This window comes from Strix uralensis, chromosome 13 (genome assembly GCF_047716275.1).
Source record: "Strix uralensis isolate ZFMK-TIS-50842 chromosome 13, bStrUra1, whole genome shotgun sequence".
In the NCBI taxonomy this organism is placed as follows: domain Eukaryota; kingdom Metazoa; phylum Chordata; class Aves; order Strigiformes; family Strigidae; genus Strix; species Strix uralensis.
The window spans coordinates 9,703,542-9,723,010 of record NC_133984.1 but is presented as its reverse complement, the minus strand read 5'-3'; the positions used below and the strand labels follow the sequence as shown (position 1 = coordinate 9,723,010).

The 19,469-nt window shown below is 46.7% G+C and overlaps 1 protein-coding gene across 16 annotated transcripts in view; it reads right to left on the bottom strand.

The window, feature by feature from the left end:
* Positions 1–19,469, bottom strand: part of MBNL3 (muscleblind like splicing regulator 3) — a 96,816-nt gene that overhangs the window by 41,268 nt on the left and 36,079 nt on the right. The window contains exon 1 of one of the 16 annotated variants that reach the window (XM_074882730.1): positions 10,106–10,123. The exons of the other annotated variants lie outside the window; for them this stretch is intronic. The gene's annotated coding sequence lies outside the window, so the exon portion shown is untranslated. Of the gene's footprint in view, positions 1–10,105; positions 10,124–19,469 lie in introns of those variants that run through there. 16 annotated transcript variants of the gene reach the window in all.

The following is a 19,469-nucleotide window of genomic DNA, read 5'->3' as shown; positions in this document are numbered from 1 at the left end:
CCTGCAGATGACACTGCTGCTTATACACCCCTGAATGGCATCTTTCCTTCTAACAACATAACATTTTTGACTCACTCTCAAAAAGCCTTTTCCAGAACTACTGCCTACCCAGCTATGCTGCATCCTGTATCATGCAGCTGATTTGCTTAAATGCAATATTTTGTACTGCTTTTATTGAACTCATACCCCTTTTTATAAACTATTTTTCCAACCTTTCAAGACTCCACATCTGGTTCTCTAAAGTGTCTGTAGTTCCTCCCAGCTCAGAGCACCCTACCAATTTAACAAGCATATTCTCTCTATTCCATCATTCAAGTCATCAGAACAAAACAAACCAAAACTGAACAGTTTTACCAAGCACATCCTTCCAGACTGCCACTGAACTCCATTTTCCAAGCTGCTGTGGGTTGTCACATGAAAGTTTTTCCTATGCTTTGTTCCCTGTCTTGTTTGGAAACTGATTTGTGCCACGTCAGACTCCCAAATCTAATGCCAGCACTCCATCTCTCTGAAGTAACCCATCTCAAAGGCTTTCCAGTTCCACTGCTTTTTCTGCTCCTCTCTGGACACCAGTAGGGATGCCGGAGAGTTAGTGCTCTGCATCCCTCCTGTGCCAGCACTCCTACTTGCCATCAAACATGCATCTGTACACAATGTTGTGTACAAAGAAGCTGGTGGTCTGAAGTTACTTGTAACAGCAATAAAAAAAACCCCAACCAAACAGCACAGCTAGTTGCTGACATTTTTCAAATGCAGGTGTAACACCCATTTACAGAGAGCCCAAAGACTGCTGTTATGGTGCTGATCCTGCTGTGAACAGATCATAGCTAAAAAGAAAAAGCAAAACATATCTTCTAGTTAGCATTACCAGATGGCAGTCAGCCTCCAAGGGAAGTGAAGCAATGTAGACTTCCTATCATACAGGAGTTTCAATTTCAATGTATGTGGATAAAAATGCTAGAGTTAAGGTTAATCTAGTAGCTTCCAGGTATGGATGATATAGACCCTGCGAAATGCATGTTCTAGTTAGGAATGAGTGCTGTTCATGAATACATAATTTGCTGGAAATAGGATTCAAACATCCCATAAAAAGCACAAACTTCAGTTTTGCAACACCTCTAGGATGAGCTTTGCCAAACTTCATTGAACTTCCCACCTCTGGGTCCAAAAAGCCACCTCCCTGAGCCTACGCAGGCAGATGAGAAGAAAATGCTAAAAACACCCCAGGTGTTATTTTGGCCCAACTCAGCTCCCCTGCAGTTACTCAAGAAACCTCTTCAGATTTTATACTATTCTGAACGATGCTCTGAGCTGCAGCAGCAGTGTGTCAGCTCTGACTCGGGGCTGCTCAGGCGAACAGGGACATGTCTTTTGTCAGGGTACGACGAGTCAGACCTGCCTTTCCACACAGCTTCAGTGGGAAAAAATGAATATCTATCGCAAGCTCCCAGGGCTACCAACACTCCCAGCACTCTCAAGGTAGCCTCAGCTTGCTGCTGAAACAGCGACTGAATTTCATGGCTTCAATGAATGTCAGGTCAAGCCCTTTCTGAGCAAGCCTAGATTTGATTTTGACTGAAATGAGTGAACCTTGATGTTTTGCATGATTTCAAATGAAAGCAGGTGACATTCGGCAGCTACAACAAGAGTTTTAGGGCCTTTTGAACTGAGCTCAAAGCAAAGCTCAGTGGCACATGCAAGTAAGTGCAAGGCAGCTAGAAAGCCCGCGAAGCAATCCAAGCAGACGCGCTGTGTTCACGCCGCTGAAGTGAGGCTGGTGCATTTTGCAGAGTCCCAGTCTGCCTAGTTCTCCTCTCCCTGCAGCTGTGGGGCAGAGCCCTGGAAGGCCAACCAGTAGATAAACAAGTAACTGTAGGAATTCGGGCTTTTTGCACGGACTTTAAAAAAGCAGGTCAGATAAATACAGCAACTTCACTCCAGGTAGGATCTAACTCACTTCATGTCCTGTGAGTTAGAAAAATGCAGAAGGGATGGGAAGCAGAGACACAAATTCCTGGCTTTAGGACACTGGTGCTGCTCTTCAGCCTCCCCGTGTCACCCGTGTGACTGCTCTGCTGGGATATTTTTGCTTTGCAGGGAGATGGAAGGAAGGACAGTAGGAAGAAAAACGTCAGTATCGTTTTTGCAAATGTATTTGAGTCCAGACAAAAGCTGCCAACAGCCAGCTGAGGAGACTGCTGAACAAACACTGCCGGAGACCTGAACACCTCCATCTCTTTGTCATTCCAGCCTTTTGTCTGTGAAAGCCAACCTCTATCACAGACATAAACCAGGGCTAAAGAGGCAGGGGAATACACTGTGCTAAAGCCCTCTCCACCACCACAGGACTGGAAAGCAAGCTGCCCCTTGCCACCAGACGCACACCTGCTGCGGCATGCGGCCAAGCGGACAGGGCTTTGGTCATCTACCTATTGTACAACTGGACAGGTTGCCATAAATAGGCACATGAGAAACAGCAGCACTTTGCTCAAGTAGGGGACATGCTTCCCATCGTGTGGCACAAACAGTTTAGCAGCCAAACCTTTTCACCAGTATACTAAAAAAGAAAAGAAGTATACTGAGCACATAACATTGCTTCACTCGCACCAGGGTAAGAGACAGTCATCAGATGCAAATGCTGGGAACAAACAGATGCACAGCGTGGACAAATCCTCCTGCAGATGCCAGTCCTTTCAAATAGCGTGCATAAAACTGCAGAGCACTCGGACAGGGGGTTTCTTAATATCAGATGCACTCTGCTAGGATTCAAACATGCTTATCTAGGACTCTTACAAAGTCTGCAGCCTCAAAACGTTTGTCAAGCTTGTTTTTGTTACTCAGCTCAAACCAGAGCAGGAGAGAAAAACAAAGCAGAGACAGCAGTGTTTCTAAATCCTCATCTCCCTTTTTGGTATCACCTTAACCAGTGACAGTTACTCAGCTATTGCCAATAACTTCAAACCACTGAACTCAGCAGGCAAATCCAGCTCCACACAGAAAAGATGGCTCATTAGTATGGAGCTCAAATATTTAAACAAGTACCATCACTCTGGCTTTTTTTTTTTTTTTAATTAGAAACAGGGGGGACATGCAACTACTGTATTCCAGTAGACTAAGCAGCCACAGGCACCAGCCTAAACTCCCAAATTCGCATTCACCTGGCAATTAGGGAAGCTGAGAGCTGCTGTGAGTGAAGTTTTACTTTTGCACATTGCTGAATACAGCAATGTTCTGCTGAATTTCCCCAGGACAGCACAAAGAGGTCGTGGCTGTCCTCCTGCTTTCACGCAGGATTTTCATTCCAAGCTGTTTGTTATACTTGAAGGTTTTTACAAACTCAGAGTAGTTATTTTGTTGGGGAAAAGCCCTGTAGCTCCTTCATTATATTTTTACATCTTGACAACTCTTTCCAGCTCTGTTCTCTTGCCAAGCTCTCTTCATTCAGGCCAATGGTATGCTCTGTTATGCTCAATGAAAAACGTGTATTGATTTTAACGTTTTTGGTTTGTGGAACATTTTTGCTTGCTCCAAGCAATGGACGGTGTTTACCAAGTCCAGGAAATATATATCAAAAGAGTACAGCACTGTCAAAGTATATTTTTTATGAGCTGTAGAGCCACAGAGCAGAAAAACATGTTTATCTGAGAGATTACTACTTGCAATGAACAGCAATCTCATTCCACAAAAGAGAGGAATAAAGACTTCATCGAGCTCTTTTCTTTTGTATCTGCTGATACATTTTGATTAGGCTACGTTTTGTGAACCATATCAGTCTGTTACCACCACATATTTGAAATGAGGTTAAAACAGAATAGAAGTAACATCAATTTAGAGTTCTGAACTGATGATTTTTAATGTCTTACAAGTATTATTCCACTACTCGCCCAGGTTCAGGAATGTTAAAAGCACAATAAAATGGGTTTCTTTATTACAGTATCAAATACAGGCTCTCTCCAAGCGAAATAAGCTTTTACAGACATCCCTGGCCACAGACCTGCTCAAGCAACCAATCGATAACAATTACAAAGAAAGGCATTTAGCGCCCAGTAAAGAGAGCACATTTAGGAGCATGTTTAGCCCTGGGATCACTGCATGTATTTAGAGTAGGACGCGAAGCAGGGGACATCCTGTAATGTTAATATTCCTGTGGGTGAATGTTCCAATGCGGGACTATTTGTAAGTAAAGAAATCAATTCTACCTGGAAGATAGAAACACTGACATGTCATTGATTTTTCTTCTGTAATAAATTACAAAAAAACCCATGCCAGTCTCTGGAACAATATTGCACAAGTATTGTATTAAAAAGACACCACAAAACCCCACAGAAAAACAAACAAAACTTCTAATATGTCTTCCACCTTTCTTCTCCCTCAGTTCTGTCCCTCCTGACTGCTATTACATGAGGCCAGCTTTTGAAAATACTAAGTATAGCTTCTCTTGTCCCTTAAACCACTTTTTCATTGTAAATCCCATAATTCAATTCTACAACTTTCACAGGCTGATTGAATCTGTCAAGGTCATATGGAAAGTTGATGCTTCTGACCTTCCTCTACCTACAGCGTCTGTTGAATATTACAATTGCAGCAGGCAAACCACACGTAGACAGAACCAAGCAAAGTACATTAAAGCCCAGGAGAATAAATGTTAAAGCACTGTGTTCATGAATACAAATATCGGACGCGTGACCACCTCCGGCAGCCTCGCTCCTTGAGTTTACACAAGGGAGAAGGCAAACAGGGAAGCGCAGAGATTGATAACTAAGTGTCTGACCCAAACCCTCCCTCCTGTCCTGTGGAGAATAAAGCCATGCTCAGAAAACCTCATTCTCGCTGTGTTTTGGAAAGCAAAATGAAGCTGCAAATAAAAAGATTTGTGGGTGGCTAGGTTTGGGGTTTTTTTTTTGGTTTTTTTTTGTTTTTTTTTTTTTTTTAGAACTTGGCACAATATACAATTTACCAACTGAGGATTAGCCCAGTTTTTGTTTGTGTTGTTGCTTTGCTCAAAAAGCAACAGCTTAATGGGCACAAACAGATTCCTGGTTTTCAAAAAATAATGAAAAAACTTTAAAAAAATATTAATTCCATCTGGGCTGACAATTCCCAGGGAGAATCTTCAGTCTGGAAAAAATAACTCTGCAGGATGTGCTTCAGCCTCAGCTACTCAGGGACTGCCAGGGGGTAACGCAGCAGGGCCCTGAGCAGGGAAGGATGCTGGCTGGGCTCTGCTAAGCATGCTGATGACTCCTGCTGGGGCACACCATGGCACTGCCACCCTGGCTTTCCACCCTTTGGCTGGAAACATTAAGATATGTCAGAACAAGACACGACGGTCCCTCTGTGCATTAGCTTAAGCCACCAAAGGAGGTGACTACAGGGGCCCAGGCAGATGCAGCAATACAGGAGGGTGATGCCCTCAGTTGTCACCACAAGATTTGCTCCCAGACATCTATCAGAGCCCGTGGGTCTGGTGCTCTGAGGCACAGGACACCTTTTTGCTCTCGGCTGAGAACTGCCCAACAGCAGAGAGCAAAGCCTGCCCCCCCCTGCCCCTCACCCTGATGGCCAGCCCACTGATGTCCCCAGCTCCTCTCCTACTTCTACTCCTCTCTGTCCCACTGCTTGTCTTCCTTCACTGCTTCCCATTCATCTCTTCCCTGCCGCACACCACAGCCCACCCCTCCAGCCATTTTCTCCCATAGCGGTGCCTCTCTGCCTACAGTTCAAATCATTCACCAAAGACCCGTGCTCCTGTTTCAGTCACACGTGCCAGGCAGGTTTGTGCACAGCACCCCACCTCCCCTTCGCTCTGGCTTTGCAGAGAAGCTACCAGGACTACCAGGAGAAAGGCTGACTGTGTGCCACCAACTCCACATGCTCTCACTTATCTCCGAACAAGGACCCCAAATCTTTCTGGTCCATGCCAGGCCTCAGATTTCACACCCATGGTATAATGAACCTGCCGCTGGACAGAGGATTAAAGGTGCAGATACAAAAAGCACCTTCAAGAGAGCTCTTGCAGCCTGCTAAGCACAGCAGGCAAGGACCACACATCTCACATGGGCCTTGGCTTCCAAAGAGGGCATCCAGGCCAAGCAACACTGAACCACAGCCTTCCATCTAGGAGGCAGCAAGGCTTAAAGAGAAAGAAAGGAAGAAAAACAAAGAAAAAACCAAACAAAAAAAAAAAAAAGAAAGCCTGCCTTGCCCTAGGCAAATATTCCACCTCAGTTAGCCTTTGCAGACTGATCTATTTTAACGTGTTGTTTATTACAGCCAGTAACATATGCACATTTAAGTCACAGAGGGGATTTTTCTTTTAAGAAAACACTTTCAGAAGTGCTCTTCAAGCAGTGCCTGGCACTAGAAAGCAGATATGTGACCAATCTTTGCTACCATCTCAAGTGAAAGGGAGGTTAGCAGTGTAAATGTTTGTTAGGAGTTGAGCCCACGGAGCAGCACAGCAAACTGTGGCAGCAACAGGACAGGCCTTTTTCCATGGAGGTAAACACGATGGGCTCGCAATGCTAAAGATAATGCACTGCCATCTCTATGGGCAAAAGGAGAATTTGGCAATAGCACAGTTCTGGGCTAAAACTGCAAACAGTGAGACATATTTAACCACAGTTCACACACACTAGTCACAAGTACCACGCAGGCAGCCAGCCTTAAGGGACGGGATGCCAAATTCTGTGCCAACATCTGAAAACCTGTTAATTTATGACGGATTTATTAAAACAGCCTCACCCAGAGCAAAACTTCTGCCTGTCCTAGCTACAACGCTCACTCCTCACAGACCCCTGTTCGTCCAATCTGTTATCCAGTCTCGTGACAGTCTGTGCAGATTCACACTCCCTACCTCGCTCAGCCAAAGCAGATCCCTCCTCTTGTCCCTAACTGAGCACAGTCAAGTAATAAACCCTTCCCAGGACACAGTAAATCAACATGGAGGCTGCAAGGAGGCTGCTCAAGGAGGCTTTCTGCTCACCTTGTGCTCCACACTGATCTATTCAGAGTCACCACACTGATGTACAGCCCAAAGACCCCAAAATCTACTGAGAGCAGTCTGTTTTCTCCATGCAATGCCAGGAATGGGGATCAACTGATAACACATTTTGTAGAAACCATGATTTCAGACACTGAAAGGTTAATTCCATGTAGCTGCTGATTAGATCTGTTCTCTCTCCTGTAACAAGAGCTGTAGGAGAGGACACTGAAAAGGTTGTAAGGCCTTATGAGGTCGATGTATCCACTTTCCCCTGCGGGATGCAACTTTTGCCCTGCCAGAAATCCTGACCTAATTTCTCCTCTGAGTGGCACTGGTATAATTGTCAGAACATCTAAGAAAGGAATATGTCATGAGTGTGCATGTATGTGTGTTTGTCCATCCGTCTGCCCAGCAGACCAACAGGAATGGAACTGATAAGGGCTTGGGTTTCATTTGCTTGGGTTTTAGGATTTTGTGTTTTTAATAACTGCCAGATTCCCTTATTTAAGTTTGAGAGCACCAGAGAAAAGCTGGGGGAGGTAGAAGCCACTAAAACATATCCATGTGGACACACTGGCTTATTCAAGCTTCAGACACAAGAAGCAAACTGACCAAATTACTACGAGGTTCTTCTGCCCTTTCCCTATTACTGATCTGCTTTCCAAACTCCTGCCCTCGACTTGTACTCTGAGCTGATTATCCTTGTCCTGGTCACCACTGCAGTACAGACCGCCTGATGCTCAACCTTTTGTAGATGAGGAGGAATGCAAGGATTAGCTTTTAAAGGCTGTTTTCTATTAGAAAGCAATCTTGACAACATGACTTCCTTAAGGCAGGCAGGCAGACACCTGACCTCATGTATTCTGCTTCTGCCACTGACAAGAGATACCTTCAGATGCAGCACATTTCCTTCCTAAAAGGGCAACAAGAAAAAGACCTTTCACTACCCTGATGGGTACAGCCAGGATGAGTCAGCTGCAATACACACATTCATTTGCTTTTAGGTGAGATAGGCCCATACTGGATGGGGCTAGGAGATATTTTTTTCTGCAAGAAAGTGACCTTTCTTGAGGACATCTGCAGCCTCTCCAGCCACGTGAGAGGAGTAGCTGCAAAGAAGCTCCAGTGTCATTAGCAAGTCTGGAATGCAGCATGACCGGTGAACACCTGAACACCTGGCTGGAAAAAATGCTCTCACTCACTTAAACTGAAATAGATGGACTTCTGATAGGGCCCCAGCAGAAAACCCTGTGAAAACTTCTGTGCAAGGACTTCTGATACAAAGAAAGAAGGAATATTAAGGAAAGCGCTAACACTTTTCCTCTGGCTGGGCTAAGCTCTGAAAGGATGCTTGAAATCATTCTCTGAGAATTAGCACGATCAAAACAACAAAAAAATTTTCAGTGGTGTTTCTGTCCTAGCTAATGTGAGTTCTGTTCCAAGTAAAGACTTCTAAAGATTTTACATTACAGTGGAGTCTTCAAAAAACCCACGCAGAGAAACACAAAACAACAACGAAAATCCTCTTAATTCAATCTGTGCTTTATCGCACAGGGCCACAGCAGGGGATTTTTGGCTGTGGGAATACAAATAACAACTCATCGATGCTACAGCTCAGGGTCCTCCTCCAGTTACTACCCAAACATAAAATGAGATGGTCCCAGCCTGAAGAGTTTTCAGTCTAAATACACCAGACTTGGTGGAAAAACCTCAGGTGGCTAGGGGAAGCCTCAGCAACACCAAAGCTGCATGCCAGCCACTACGTGCTGGACTGCTGCAGCTGCAATGCCCTTGATGCCTTTGAGCTGCTGCCTCCCGGCAGCAGGCAGCCTGCCCTTTCCATCTCTGCATCACTAGCTAAAAGCGATCCTGTCCATTCGCCTCCCAGCCCCCAAGGGACTTCCTCCCCCGGCCCCAACTCTCCCAACCATGGTGCAGGAGCAGTTTGAGTGGGCTCCAGTGACAGAAGCATGACAGGGAGCTGGCAGGAAGGCTGTGCTGGTGCTGCAGGGTAATCCGCGCCCCGCTGCGCTGTGCCAGCCAGCAGACGCTGATAAAGCTGACAGCAATGGGTGGCAGGGGTCCTTGCTGCATCCCTGCGCTCCCCCGTCCCACAGGAGAGTGCCATGGGGAGCTGCTCTGCTCCTCCCCAGAGTCATCCCCCCCTCCTTCCCTCGCACTACATCTCCGTAGCTCAGTGAATGTTTCAGACATCCCTGTCCTGCTTTTATCAACCCTGATGGCTCTCCCGCTCTGAGCACCTTGAGTCACTCAGCCTGCTTGCCTTGCTCCAGCTCCCACCCCGCAGCACGCCACTGAAGCTTTACAGGCAACACGATTGACACAGCGGGGAGCCAAAGTCTGCAGGGAGGTAACTGTGATGATTACTTCTTCATCTGCAAGTGCACCAGATGCACCGAGAAATAAAAATGACTGCTGAAGCAACAGGAGAGGCAGAGGGCAAGAGACTTCCTGGGTTGCCTTGTTCAGTCCCCACAGACACCACACCTAATGACAGGGACAGAAAGGACAGGGGAGCTGCAGGAGGGCTTGGGGACAAATGAGCCCAGAGGGGAGGAGGAAACAGAGCAGAAAGGAGAAACAGGGCATAAGGCTGTAAGTCTTGCACCATAGGAACAAGATTTGGGAGGGCTCCTGCAGAAAGCACCAGGTGCATCTTTAATACCTTCCCCTACAGCATTTGGGAAGGAGCGACATTACCTCCAAATTTCCTCTCTGTCTTGGAAATCTGCTGTTTTATGAAACAAGATTCCTTCACGGGGAGGAAAGCACTTTCCTTCCTACAGCTTACCTCAAACACCATCACCTCTGCCGTATCTGGATGACCTTCCAAGTTCTCCTTGAAGGCTCACCTACGTGTCCAGCTTTTAACTCCCCGCTGCCCTGGTTATTCAAGCGCTACTGCATGGGCTGAAACGCCCAACCCTGCGAGGCTCTCGCTTCCTCCTGCCGCACTTATCCAGTGCTTGGTATCTGCAGCACCACATGGAAGGGACCCTGGGAGCAGAGCCCAAGCAGTGTGCACGCAGCACAATGCTGCACGAACCCACCAAGTGGGTTCAAGCATCACTTAATGGCGAGAAAGCAAGCTTTACTCACGCTCTGATCCTTCAGGAGCTGACAGCAAGAGGAAGAAATGCCGGTCAGCGGGATCGGCCAACGTGGTTGGGATTACATGCTGGGGTTTTGTTTTCAAACTTTGCTGGGTTGTGGCGGGGCTCTTTAAGGACCTAATCTCCGTGTGACTGTTCCCAGCACCAGCCATGCCCCTGCGGATAATAAGGATTTAGGAAACCACCGTCTAATGACAGCTGCACTCTCAGGCTGGCTGGCTGCAGCTCCACCATGTCTGTGCTGCCCCTGGCCATCTCCTCCACCCTAGCTAGATACTCCATGCTTTCCCAACCGCCCTCTGATTGAGAGCTGTTTTCTCTCAGTAAGCACACAGAACTACTCACAGCACCCCAGAGCTGCGCACTCAAAGCAGAAAGAGACAAACAGAGTTAAAGCAGCACAGTTTGGGCTTACGGCTTAAATCCTCATCAGAACCTGGTGTGGGTACTCCTGGGCAGAGATGTGGGCATCACTAATGCAACTCAGCTGATCCCAACACTTCAGTCTGTAGTGGTTGTTTTGGGGCTTTTTTTGATATTCGTGTAGGAGAGGCCAAATAAAACTAAGTGCACACCACTGACCAATCACCTGACTGGGCAATGCTTTGTGATACCATTCCTGTCCTGCAGGACTAGCTAAGCTGCTCCTGGTTCCTATTCTTGGGACAGTTAATTAAAGCAGAACTTGTCTCCACTTTTTCATGGTGGTCTGTGCACCTACCTACCTCAGCAAGAGATGGGGGGCAGCAGCATCCCCAGTATCCCTGCAGCAGGCCTGCTGGACTGTGCTGTGGGTCTTTCTCTCAACTGTGCAGCCAAATTAATACAAAGTAGCTTGTTATAAACATCCACATTCCACTGCTGTAAAAGAAAAACTTCTTTCCCAGAGCGCAGGCTGCCACCTTTCAAACAAGGTCAGACACCGACCTCCTCCCCCACTGCCAATGACCTTATTAGCACTGATCATGGTTCTAATAATATCCCTCATTGTAAGCAGGCCATCTGCTGTAACATTTCACTACAAACTTGGGGAATTGCTTGGTTTGAGTACACTCACAGGCCAGCAAGCCAACTGTCCCCTCTCAGGAATATGCACCTTCCCCACAGCTCTAAGCTAAATGTTGCAGAACAGCACCTCCAGCTCCCAGCTTTCCAGCTCGGACCTCAAGCATGCAGAGAACAGCACAGAGACATGCCCAGGTGCTGGCTTCCAATGGAGGAAGTAAAAACCCCAGAGTTAGAGGTTAAAAATCTATCACTCCAGCATCACAGCCTCCAACTCCTCTGATGGTGGGGACACTGAATAACGATGGTCACTGAAACCCAAAACCAAGGCCAAACACTAACCAGATGTTCAGACAGCTGGAAGTAAAGTGCCAAGGCTCCTGAGAGCAGAGATCAGCATTACTTTTGTGCCATGTACTTTCTCTTGCATGGACAGCAGAAAGATGTGTACTAACCTAACACACTAGCTATGGTTAAGCTGAATATTTTCACTGCCATTACAGGAGAGGGGGCTTTCATAACAGACAGGTAAGCCTGCAGAGGAACTAACCATGTTTGATAGTTATTCATTTAGAAGGAGCCAAGGTTTGAAATGGTTACTCAGTTAGGACATCTGTCTAAAATACCCAGAGTCTTGTTACTACAGTAGCTCAGCTCCACTCAGCCTTCAAAGTAATTTTCTTTGTACTGCTCCTGTGAGGTCAAAAAGCGCATTTAGGCACAAAGACTGACATTACAATGCTTTAAAACAGCCTGCATCATCACAAGGCTTTGAAAGCTGGTTTTCCAAATCCTTGGCCTTTCCTCTAATCAAAAGGGCATCATCAGACATGGCATCAGAGGCTACATAGGGCAAGGAAGGGGGTCAGTGCCTGGTTCTCTGCTGTTTTATGAACAGCAATAAAACAACATTAATAAGCCATAAGTAAAACTGTGCCCATATGGAGCAACATTCACACAAGTGCCTCAAAGCATTTATTTTAATACCAGCATAACAATACTTATAGGGGCAGATTTTCAAAGAGCTCAGCTCCTCACTTGGAAATCTAACCACTTATTTAAATGCTCTGTGGGAGATGTCAGACGATGGGCTCTCCAGAAAGCCTGGTACATCTTGTTTATATCCGTTTTAAAGCTTCCAAACAGCTCAATTACACAAATGCATGTTACTGCATCCTCCTTCAGATGGGTGAACCAAGAGGCAGAAGGCTGTTGTCAGCAAAGGGATTACATCAAACTGATGCTACGCCACTGAAGAAATCCACCAACTCCACATGCTTGTACAGAGTAATTCTCCTTGAAGGCATCTTCCACTGCCTTTCCCCCAGCTAGCTTCACTGGGCTAATGCAACCACGAGCAAGAGCAGTAGCTAGGAAGCTTCACTGACACAGCAGCAAGACAGGACACCAAGGCCAAGCATGGCTCCATGCTTCCAAGGATTCTCTTTGCTCCAGTCTCTCTCCAGGGATAGGGACTTGTAGGTTTGGGGTGTCTAATTAAATCCCAGTGTTAGCTACTGCTATAAAGCAGGTCTGGAAGATGTAAAGCTTGAACTTCCCTCCCCAGGTGGATCTGGCAGTGCCATGGCTTGCAACATGGCATCCGTTGAGATGCCAAAGCTTACTGTACAAACACACCCCCCTCTGTGCTCCCTTGGCCAACTTCTGACTCACAGCCATGCAAGGGTAAACCCAAGTGCTGCCGCAGCTTCCTAGCTGGGCTTCAGCACCCCACCTCCCTCCTCCCAGCGCAGAGGAAACCCCTGGGGCTTGCAGAGCAGGCACTGCATTTGCACTGGGTCACAGGCACAGAGCTTGTGCTTGCAGATCCAAGCAGACTTGGCAGGACTGCAAGCTCCAGGTGTGTGTGCAGAGCAATGCAAAGAAACTCTCCCAAACTGGAAAGCCAAAGGTGGCAGAGGGAATGACCACAGGCAGTTCTCCCCCTCTGGAGAATGGCGAGACCATTTCCCTCTCTGAAAACCTGATGCAACAGCTCACTTCAGCACAAGGAGATCTTTGCTGCCCACAGGAATTCTACAGTGCTTAAAAGCAGGCTCAAGTATTTCGCAGAACTGGAACCTCAGTCTGGAGGGCTTTGCCCTTAAAAAAGGAAAGTAAGCCTCGGGAGCAGGAGGTGGCATGCCACGGCCCGTGCAACATTGCAATATGCCCATAAAAGGTTTCAAAATGTATCTGCTTAAGCACACGCAGCAGTTCAGAAGGGTTTAGAGTCACATCCCAAAAGAATTTCTCTCCTGCTTTTTTAGGCAAGTGTGAGCAGCAGTCAGCAATTTACCATCATCTTCCCAACCAGAAAACCAAGGTTACTCTTGGCTGATATTAATAATGTAAATGCTGTTGGCTTTAGCCTTTGGGGATGGTGGTTTGCTCACGCCACAGAGAAGACCGGGGCAACATGAGCTGTAGACAGGAGCAGAGGCCCTGCATTGCCAGGGCTGGCTGGTGAGGAGAGAGGAGGCGAGGCTGGCACGAAAACCCCACTGCTGAATTTGCTTGGCCTGTCTCCCCAAAGAGGCTGGTCTCCAAAGTGCGGTCTCAGGACAAATTTGTGGCCACAGCTCTGCTTTCCAACATGTTCAAGGGAAAATGCACACAAGTCTGAGGTCCAAGGAAAGGCTGTAATAAATTCATTAGCTGCAGGAAGAAAGAAAAGAAGGACAGTGGTCCTGTGCTTGCCCCTTGCACTGGGAGTGCCTCCCAATGTGCCAGCCTGCACCCGCACCTCTGCCAGCCTCTTGAACCTGACCCAGGGACATCACGCATGAGACTGGCACCCGCAAACATCAGGTAACAGCAAAGGCATCTGCTCCTACGTGGGCAAGCCCTCAGGAGATACACGGGGTCAGGAGGTCTGGGGCACAGACAGTCCTCTCCATGTTCAGAAACAAAAGACCTTTAGAGGACATTTCTACAAACACAAGGCCAGACCTGGTGTTACCCTGTGACCGTGCACTGCCACAGATGGGAGATCCATTCAGCACCCCCCTGATGAGTCAAACCCCGGCCTCGCCCCAGCAGGGGCTGCCCACCCCTCAGGGACTCCAGGAGGGCTGCCAAGACACTCTGCTTACAGATATCCACGGGAGAGAAGAAGAGTCTCAATGACTTCACCCTGCAGCGCAAGATGGGTACCAAAGACCCACCAGGGTCTCTCCCCACTGATGTTTTGATACTCATCAGGCCAAAGTCACCCCAAGGGCGAGAAGACTGCCTTGGAGACTCTCACTCCCAGGCCTGGGTTTGGCAATGCCCTGCAACGGGCACAGGAAGAGTCTCATTGCCTTGTGCCATCAAAGGTGTCAGGTGTGGGACAACGCAAGAGATGCATCCACCAGAGGTGGAAGAGGATGGTGGGAAGAAACATACTCCTCTCCACAGGAAAACATATTGGACAGGGAGAAAAGCGTTAGGTGTCTTTCACTGTTATTGATATTAGTTGATGAATGTGTTCACGTTGACCAAGCCTGTACAACAGTCCTACAGCTTTAGATGGGGAAAGCAATACAGATGCTTAGATTTGCCAAGCACCCAAAGCAAATACCCAAAGTCATTCAATATCCACCCTCCACATGAGTAAGAGTCTGAGGTCTGTTAAGTAGGCAATCTGTCATATGAGGGAGCAACACCTTCAGGAGGAAGTTGTCCAAGATTAATCAATCAAGAAAATGTGAACTCCCAAGTATTTAACTACTGCTACTACTACAAGTGTCACACTGATAGCTTTGGAGGGCACTTCCTTTCAGACAACTCCCTGCTTCCTCACAGGCTCTTAACATCCACCTCTGTCCTGATGGCAGCAACCTCTGTACTTACAGACTGGCAGTTAACAGTGTGGCCCCTCCAGCTCCTATTGCCAGGAGCCCCCAAGAACCTCTCTATGCTGGGATGGGTCTCACTTCTCACAGTTTCCAGAGCTACATAAGTGCTTCCAGGCTTCCTCCACTCTTCCAGCAATGAGCTAAGAAGGGAGCATCCCTCCAGGGTAGCACCAAAACTGGACTATGCACCAGGAAACTTACGGACATCCCACCTTTCTTGCCACATTACTGCTGGACAACACCAGGTTCTACAAAGCACACATCCTTGGAAATACAAAGGCCAAGATAAAAGTGTTCCCTGCTGAGGCTGCTCAGCTGCAGAAAGACCCAGTAGAGCTAAGGACACAGCCAGCCTCTTCCCCTTCCACAGTACACCTCAAAAATCACCGCTTGCTTTAAAGCACAGACAAGTAATTCCTGCCAAGAACACTGCCTTACATATTTGCAAATGGCTGGCAATGAATAAGACCTTCCTGCCCCTTGCTGTCTATCTCTGTCCCTGCAGCAGAGTCACCAGGTAACATCAGCCTGTTTCCAGTTAGATGCGTTCAACACCCAGCACCTTCACACAGAGCCAGGACCAAGGGGACTTCAACTAGACTTCGTATTCAGCATCCGAGGCACTCTGTCCTCCTGCTAACCCTGCTGCAGAGGCAGTAACTTGCAACAGAGAAGCAAGGGGACAGCTCAGGGCAGCAACCTTTTAAACCACAATAGCAAGATTCACCAGTGTTCATCTGTCATGGTTCAGCTGTCAAAGTCACAGATAAATGAACTGAGTCTGCTGGGACATCAGAGAAACCCATGGATAACGCCAAATAAATCAAACATGCTCTGCACAGACCTCTGTCCTACAGAAAAATCAGTTCGGCAGATTAAAGCAACAAGGTCTATCTTTCCCTGGAAAGCTGAACATGCCTAGGGAGGTCACACACCATCCAAGCAACCAGCCTGACCCCAACAGAGAGCATCTGCAGTCCAGACATTGGGGCAGGCCTGGGAGATGCTCAGCCACAGGCACTGTCAGGTGAGCTTTTCCATCAGTAGTCTCCATCCCACAGCTGTGCCAAAAAACTTCTGGAGACACTGCAGAGAGTATACGCAGCACATGTGCCAATTAAATTAAGCTGTGCTAACATGGAGCTTGTTGTAACCCATAGACAAGAAGGGATCAGGCCTAAATATTTTTTTTTCCATGAGCTCTCCTATTCTTCTCTAAGTACCACTCTAAGAAATACAATAGCAACAGTTCTTATAAATAATAAATTGAGTCTAAATACATTTTTCCCCGCTTTCAGATGTTTGATTCAGTAGTTATAAAAAGCACTTATGATGTGCTGTAAGACACACAAGCATCCAGACAAGACAGAAAGCTGCTGCAAATCTACTTCTCATCACCAAACGCTGCCACCATGCAGGTGCCTTAATGACCAATGGAACAGTGAAGGTTTCTCACAAAGGTGTGAGAATTGGCTCAACATTGTTCAGTCTGGTTTATTTGCATCTCCATTACATCGAGCTGAGACATGCAGTCAGAGTGTCTCCAAAAATATCTCTACAGCTTTGTTTGCTTTCGTCTTCCTCTGTAAAAGCATAACCATATGCTAAGTTTAGTGGGTGTTTTTAGTTGTTTCCTAGTTTGGAGTTTATTTAAATTTAAAAAAAATAGATTTGATTGCAAACCAGTAACAGTCAGAAATAATTCTAGTGAAGTCAGCATAAAACAGGTACAAATTAGCATGAAAACTATAAGGAACAGCCTCAGGTACACCAGTTTCAAGATCGTATGGTACATTTATTGCCCAAGCACAGTGAACTTTTTAAATTGCAGTGGGACTTTGAATACTATTACCAGATAATAACACTTCTTTTAGAAAACAGACAATTTAGACAAAACTGTACTTTTAACTCGATTTTATGCCTGTTCACAGACAGCTTGCCTTTTTTTTAATATAGAACTGCTTTGAAATGTGTAATAGCTTAACGATGTTTTTCTAATTAGACCTCCCAAAGTCAAAATTCACATCCCTGAAATTTTCACCACACTATTTTCTGTCTTTCAAAATACTCTTAAAAACTTCGATTTGCATATGGAAACATCTACATTCATAAAGCAAATTTAAAAAAAAAAAAAAAAAAACAAACCAAAAAACCCAAAACACAACACGCCTCACAAAGCTGGGCTTGTAATTTTTTTTTTTAAGCTATGAGTTCATAGTGCAGATACCCAAACTGTGAGCAGTATAAATCAAAGCCTCTGTGAACACCTGGTGTGCATTACCTACATATTTTTATATAATATGTCACTATCTCCTCATGCCCCATCTCTCAGCTTACTGCTCCATTAGTGTTTCTAGTGACCAAAGAAGATTTTGTTTTCCTCCCTGACATCTTTAGAAACTGAAGAACACAACTAATGATTTGCTGGCCAGGGAATTAAGAATTAGACAGGCTCATACCACGCCTGCCTGATCCAGCCTGAATAGGAAGGTTAATGACTTGATCAGCACTTGCAGACTGCCCACCACAGTGCCACGGAAGCCTTTGTACGAATTGCCATGAGCCAGCAAACCATGTCCTGACCCTTGCAAAAAGCACCACCTATACACAGGACAGTGTACACCAAGCCCAGGAATGAAGCCCATGAATGAACCCAAAGGCCTCCTGGGTTTACAGCAATGACAGTACACTTCTCTCCTTCACTCAGAACATCTCAGAGGTGCCATGGGACCTGCCTAGGAGGTACTGCAGAGCATTGACTACTGTCCCACAGCCCTCGTGGCCACTTCTGAAAGGGGGTGGCCCAGCGGTGGCTGGCTCTTGGGTCTCTGGACTGCCCTCCACCAAGCAGTGCAGCTTGCCCTTCCATTCACACAAATTAATTCAGACAACACTGTTCTTCCAGAATAACGAGGGGGGAAGCGCGAGTAGAGAGTGAGAGCTCTCTTGGCATCCGATTCAAATCTGTGAACAGCTTCTCGCAAGGAACTATTTTTAAGTTTCATATCAATCTGCTTGAGAAAGGTTCCTTCTGCTGCCTACAAATGTGCAAACTCCCCCTTCCAACAACCACAGCTCAGGACAGCAAGATCTAGCCCTGCGCTTCCAACCTAACCAAGACCCAATATTTCATGGCCAAAGCATTGCACAACCACACAACACTCCTGCAGAGCACGCCCTGGCAAATCCCACCTGAGCATCAATGAAGCCCCCCATTACCTTCAGGAGTTCTCTGTGTTCTTCACAAGCTTACAGGTAGCACACATTCACCCATGAAACAACCCACACCAAGGCAGTCTGCTTCTGGAAGCATTACTGCTCTTACCACTGCAACAGAGGCAGAGCTACGATATGAAATTGAGGAAAAAAAAGAAAAAAGTGAGATGCAGTAAGCTATAGATGCTGTGCGTGACCTGACCAGCAAGGTGAAGCCATTGTACGCTGGGTTATCAAAAGTTCCTGTATGAAGGCATTGTTCAGCCTTAAAAGGTCTGTGAGAAAAAAAAACAAGCAACAGCACTACACAATGGATGCAGATAAGCAACCTCTGAACAAAGCCCTGGGCGACTGCAAGACAACGGGAAAACTTATTAGCTGCAAGTATCCTATATCCTGTCTCCAATAAAGCAACACAGATGTTCTGCTAATGCAGGGCGTGAAAAGATGAAAAGAGTACTAAGCAGCTATTGAGCCCTCCGCAGGAGAGAGGGTCAGTGTTCAACAGCTGTCGGAGGGAAACAGCGGCTGAGCACACAAAGACATCCACAGGATGGGCATGAAAAGCCTCTTCTTAACAGGTCTGAGAACGTAACATCTCTCTCATCACTAGTAAGGGAGGCCACCGTTATGACCACGAGCCCCTCTACACCACCGCAAACAGGGCTTTGCAAAGCCCAGCTCCAGCCCAAGAACAGAAAGACCATTGTTCCAGAGTTTAGTCAACAGGGCGGTTATCTCCACTGGGAAACACATGGTGTACGCGCACACACGGAGGCTGCAGCATTGGGGAACTGCACTTCTCCATGGCACAGCAGAACCGGGGCTCTGCCCAGCAAGAGCTACTGTATCCATCTGGAAGAAGGAATTGCTCCAAGACCCACTTTTTGTCTGAGAAGTGGGGTGCAGAAACAGCCCCATCATGAACCCTTGGCCAAGCCCTCTGCACAGTCTGACCTCTCCTCCTGGTGCACTTCCCAAAGGCAGAGTTGTTGGCCCTCCACGAGGCTTTCCTAAACCTGAAAAATACTGAAAATCTGTTCACTGGAAAATTCAGGCCACTTAACTAGTACATACTGGGCATCTGCTACTGTGTCAAGAGGAAACTGTAACAAAAACGTTATTTAACAGCCAGTTACACCGGAAACATGCTGAGCTGTAGAAGATCATACCCTATTCCTTTGGCATTTTTTTTTTTTTTTTTTTGCTTTCTCATCATGCTGTTCCCCATCCCATTCCCCACTGCTGAAGCAGGAGAAGTGTTTGCTCAAGCCAGTGGGTGGGATT